Source organism: Rhinolophus ferrumequinum, chromosome 12, assembly GCF_004115265.2.
Source record: "Rhinolophus ferrumequinum isolate MPI-CBG mRhiFer1 chromosome 12, mRhiFer1_v1.p, whole genome shotgun sequence".
NCBI classification, from domain to species: Eukaryota; Metazoa; Chordata; class Mammalia; order Chiroptera; family Rhinolophidae; genus Rhinolophus; species Rhinolophus ferrumequinum.
This window is the reverse complement of record NC_046295.1, coordinates 41,556,705-41,562,994: the sequence shown is the minus strand read 5'-3', so window position 1 is coordinate 41,562,994 and position 6,290 is coordinate 41,556,705.

Below are 6,290 nucleotides of genomic sequence, written 5' to 3'. Positions count from 1 at the left end.
ATAAGATTACTAAATTTGTTATGGGAGAATAAATGGCCAAGAATAGCCAAGAATGTATGAAAAAGAGAAATAGTAAGGGGGGGACACATTAAAAGGCATTATGTATAATAAAATCAATATAGTATTGTACAGACATAAATAGATTATTATCACAGAATAAAGAATCTAGAAATATATCTCAATATATGTGGAAATTTAACACTTGACAAAGTGTTATTTCAACTCAAGGAGATAACAATGAATTATTTAATAAGAGATGCTATCATTAACTATCAAGTTACAAAAAGAAAATAAAAGTAGACTTGTATCTCACAAAATACAAAGTGTTATAAATAGCATAAATAATGAAGGCTCAAATGCAAATTAAACAAAAAATAGTGTAAGAAAATGTAGGGCATGTACAATGTAGAGACAAGGAATATCATCTTAACTGAGACTGGAATTCCAAAAGCTATTTTTAAAAAGACGTATCTGAACACAAATAAATGAAAACCCCATATCTGGAAAATGTGCTAGGTAAAAATCAACTGACAGAACAGTATATTGCAAAAATTTTTGTAATGCCAAAGTCAATAAGTGTTAGTATCTCTATCATACAAAGAACTCTTGCAAATGGACAGGAATGAGACAAACAACCAATTAAAACCAGCATGAACCGCCTGTCTGTCAGTTGCTCCATTTTTCCATCCTCCTATCTCTAAGGGAGGCTGGCTCATACTTGGGCAGAATTTTTAGAGCTCTAAAATACTATTAGTTTTATAATTCCATAGCTGTCTGAACCAAATGAGTGATGACTTTGTCGGTGACTAACGTGAAAATGGTTATCTGTTCCTGCCAGTTAGAGAGAGAATCAAATATTTTTCATTTCTACCTCTGATGTTATTTTAACTGAAAAAAGAAGAATGTCTTTATTCATTTGGTTTTTTTCTCGTCTCTTTCTGTTGGAGATCACTTAGAAGTTTCCATGATGAGCTACGTTTTGGGATTTTTTTTTAATAGACCCAACACTATTTTGTTTTGCAGAGTAATTCTCCTATTTGAATTTCAGAGTGGGGTATTTTGTTCGTTGCAGTATGTCAACTTTTCCCCTCTTCTTTGATTCAGTGAGCTATGCTAAATTTGAAAAGAAAAAAAAAATAATGACCCAGAGTTGGCAACATAGGAGGAAAATAGAACCTCATCTTGTGCCTAAGACTGTATATGCTCACTTGCTTATTACACCCATGAAAGAACTTTCTATTTTAATTTAAACTCTCCTTCTAAAATATAAATCCAGACTGAAGACAGTGTGTGCTGCAGACAAATCTCGACTGAAATCCAAATCTAGAATTGACAGAAATTCTACAACACATTTGTGGTGATAAGAGTCAGAAAGAGACAAATGAAAAGTTTTCTTCAGGGAAACACTATGTTGGGAGCTATGAAATAGAGGATGGAATTAAGAATATTAGCCCAAGAGCCACACAGTTCTCAGTTTGAGTCTCTTTCCAAGGTTTTTTATCCTCTCTAAGCTTCAGTTTCCTCGTCTATAGAATGGGAAGGGAAATAATATCTGCTTCATAGAGTTGTTTTGGAGATTCAATCAGATCATGCACATAACTGAGCCAAGAGCCTAGCATGTAGTTAAATTTCAAATGTTTATTATTATTATTTTGTTCTTATGTAGACCCATGAACACTAGATGAGGAGAGTGGCTGTACATTTGAACAATTTGGGGGCCAGTGATGCTGACACCCCCAGTGGAAAAAAATGCATATAACTTTTGACTTCCCCCAAACTTAACTACAGTTAGCCCTTGGCATGAACAGATGCAACCAACCATGGAGGAAAACAGTATTTTCAATTAGCGGTTGGGAATCAGCATTTGGGAATGAGAAAATTCTGTTTTCTATCTACGACTCATTGCATCTGCAGGTGCAAAACCTGAGGATACAAATGGTTGTTGGAAAAAACCACGTAGAGGAGGACTCGCACACTTGAAACCTGTATTGTTCAAGCGTCAAATGGCCTTCACTATATAAGGTAGAGATTCCTTCACAGAGGTTTCCAATCTTTGTTCCTCAGAGCCTGGAATTCTACAGAGGGCCGTAGGCTGTGGAGACATCTGCGTGAGGCTGTGATGGTGAGTGAGAAACTTTTCCTTTTTATGTTTTATATAAAAGGAACCTGATTAAGATTTCACTTCAAAAACCTGTGATCCTTACCATCTGCAAGGCTATTACAATTCTGTTATTCAGTGGGCATTCGTCCTTTTAAAATGACTTTTTCCAACTTTTTTGTAATCTTGTCATTATCCATCCTTAGCCACCTGATCCCTCCTGAGAAAAAGAAAGCATTTGAGCAGCCCCATGTGTTTTAGTGAGGATTGCTTTGATGTATTATGCCACCTAGAAGGTATCTGCATTTTAAGAGTTCCAATGAGAAGGGAGCAAATAAAGATTGCTCTTCTACTAACAGAAATCTGGGCAATGTGAGGAAGGCTTGGGGGGAGATCTTTTGCAGAACTGCTAAAATGACAACTCCAACCACTGCCTTAATGAAAAAATAATGACTGGCATTTGTGAAAAGATTCCAGATTTACATAACAATTTCATCTCCATTTTCTCAGCGGATTAACACAAATTTCCTGTAGGGGAGATGCTGCTTTTTTCCCATCTCATTTCCAAGCTGAGGGCATAAAGGCCCTGGGTGGCTCAGTGACATGCCTCAGTTGGCAGAGTTAGTCCCTGACTATAGTCTTGGGCTCTCTCCCCAGACCTTCTCTGTTGCCTCCGCCCTTGTGGAAAGCCAGGCCTGGGGATTACCCACAAGGCACGGACTTTCAAACACTGTTTGCAGAAATGGCACAAGCAAGATGACTGGTTTTTCTGACGCTTCCTCTGTGGGAATAAAGGATGGCTGTAGCAGACCCGTCAGCTCTCAATGAGCTCTTTGTGCAAATAAATTCCAGAGTTTTTATGAAAGATGATGGCAGTGAGGGCTGCTTTTCCCCCCAACTGGTCAGAAAGTTGATGTTTCAGCCGTGCCTGGCATTCCTCCAGAAAAATCTTGGCCATATGCACTATGACTTGCAGACTCCCAGATCAGTGAATTTCAGAGACTGGAGGAAAAGATATAAAAAGCTTAGGGCAAACCAAGAAGTCTTTGTTTTTAGAGTATGTTTTTCTTTCCCTGTCAAAATCTCTAGGGACACAATTTTTTAAAGTTCAAAAAAGTAGACACGAAAGTCATTAATCAGTGGGGAGAAAAAATGCCTTTTTCTATTATATTTACATAAAGCAAGTTGTTTGATTTGTACTTACACCCTCATATCAAGACTGGTATGAGAACAGATGTGTAACAAGATCTCAATACATATTTGTTGAATGAGTGAATATGTCCTTTAATTTGGGGCCGAAAAATTATTATAGCAGGAGCAATGGAAACAACAGGATAACCTCCTCTGGGTTTGTCTTTTATTATAACTGACTCCTTAGAAACACCAGCAAATAACTCAGGTTATTGCTTATTGCACTCAGGGTCATCATCACCTTGAGAGAATCACTGAGGAGGGAGAAGCAGACTATGGTGTTTATGAGGTTTTGGGGTCTGGCTAAAGTCAGGTCTTTCAATGCAGGATTATTTGGGATTGGTGGACACCGCAAAGTGAGGGTTTGACAATATGTTTTGAAGAGTCTTGGAGAGAAAACTGTGACTTGATGCTATTTAATGAAAAGTTGAACAGTCTGATGTTCATTCAACTGGGTTTTCCAAAGTTATTTGCAACTTTTATTAGCTTGAGAAAGAATTTTCTGGAATAGGAAAGTTATGGTGATAAAGACAGTGGAATAGCAAGATCATGTTAACGAAGGTAACAGAATAGTGCAGCCATGGTCATCCAGACCAGAGTCTGTACATTTCAGTCCAAAAGCCAAATATGTTCTATGGCCTGTTTTTGAAAACAATGTTTTATTGCAACATGGCCAAGTTCAGTCTCTTAAGTATCGTCTGTGGCTGCTCTTATACTACAAATACAGAGTTAAATAATTGTGATACAGACTGTATGACCACAAAGTCTAAAATAATTACTTCACAGAAAAAAGTTTGCGATCCTTGATATAGACAGTAAACTGTGTGGGAATAGATGGTTACATTTTTCATTATATTTATTCATTCATTCATATCAAATATTGATTAGGCACCTATTGTGTGCAAGGCACCTTTATAGGGACTATAACACTCAACAAGACAAATGCCTACCTTCGTGGGAACAAATCAATAAATAGTATAAATCAGTGATGAGTGCTATAAAGAAAAATTTAGCATGGAAAGAAGATAGAGAGGGATAGGTTTGGTAGAGGGGGTTGAAGGGGATTCTCTTTGGATGTTGGTGAAAGAAGGCTTCTCTTAAGAGGTAACATTTGAGTTAACCTGCATGAGGTGAGCTGACTATGTGAAGATACAGGAGAGGGCTCTGGGAGGAGATTGCCATGCAGAGGGTACAGAAATGCAAAGATCCGAGCTGGAACAAGCTTGGGTATTGCTAACAGCAAGCAGACAAGTGCAGCTAGAGCTGGGTAAGCAGAAGGCAGAATGGAAAGAGTTGAAATTGAAGAGGTAGCCAGGCCCAGATGAAGTAGTAGAGATGCATGGGAGGTGGCAGGTTTTGAATCGTATTCTGAATGTAATAGAAAGCTAATTTGGCGGTGGGCAGTGGAGGGAGGGGCGTATTTGCTTATTTATTTCTTTATTTTCCACTCCTTGGTTTTTAGTAGGCAATCCATGATACTGAAAAACAATAGCACTACCTAAAGCTTTGCCACTGGCTGCTTTTTAATTTATTTTTTTTATCTTTCCATTAGAAATAGTTTCTGATATCATTTGTGATTTCTTTTTTGAGCCCATGGATTATTTAGAAGTGTGCTGCTTAGTCTACAAATTAAGCTGGGAGATTCTCTACCTATGTGTTTTGGTCATTGTTTTCTAATTTAAAGTGATCAGTGTGTGCTTAAAGCATATATTCTGTATATTTTTAATTTTTTTAAAAATGCATTTTATGTTCAAGAATATGGTCTAACTTGGTGAATGTTCTATGTGCACTTGAAAAGAATGTGTATTCTGCAGTTGTTGGGTGTAGTGTTCTATAATGTCAGTAAAACCAAGTTGGTTTGATATAGTTGTTCTGATCTTTTAAATTCTTGTTGAGTTTTATTTGGTTCTATCAATTTACTGACACAGGGCTGTTAAAATCTCCAACCGTGATTGTGGATTTGTTATTTCTTCCTTTAGTTCTGCCAATTTTACTTCATGTATTTTGAAGCTCTGTCATCAGGAGCATATAATTTAGGGTTATTATGTCTTCTTGATGAAATGATTCTTTATCATTCAGAAATAACCATCTTTATCTCTGATAGCATTCCTTGTCTTGATGTCTACTTTGTTCAATATTAATATTGTCACATATGCATGGCATTTGTTTTTCAACTTTTATTTTCTGCTTCCATATGTTTTTTAACCTATTCCCCTATACTCCTCCCGTTTGGCAGCCATTAGCTTGTTCTCTGTATCTATGGATCTGTTTCCATCTTGTGTTGTTTATTCATTTATTTGGATTTTTTTGTGTTTTAGATTACACATATAAGTGAAATGACATGGTGTTTGTCCTTTTCTTTCTGACTTAATTCACTTAGTATAATACCCTCTACTTCCATCCATGTTATCACAAATGGCAAGATTTCATTCCTTTCTATTGTTAAGTAAGAGTCCATTGTGTATGTATGTACCACATCTTATTTATCGATTCATCTATCGATGAGCAAACACCCAGATTGCTTCCATATGTTGACTATTGTAAATGATACTGCAGTTGGTGTGGGTGGAGTAGTTAAACAAAGGAGTCATGAGGATATGATTTCCATTTTAAAGGTTCACTGACTGCCATGTAGAGAGTTACCTGTGACGGGGTAGGGACGCCACCACAGGAGAGAAATTACGTTATCACATGGCAAGAACCAGAGGTGGTTGGGTGCACATCTTTATAATTTGAGATGAATTTAAAGGCCCAACTAATAAGACCTGCTAATGAGTTGGATGTGGGGTATGAGAGAAAGAAAGAGTCAAGTATGATTCTGAGGATTTAGAAATGAGTGACTGGGTGAATGGTGATGCCATCTACTAAAATGGTGGAAGACTTTGGAGGCAAACAGGGGTGAAATCACAAGTTCTGTTTTGTACTTGTTAAATTTCACATGTCTGTTAGACATCCAAATGAAGATGTCAAGTTAACACTGTATATGAACGTGTGCCAATAG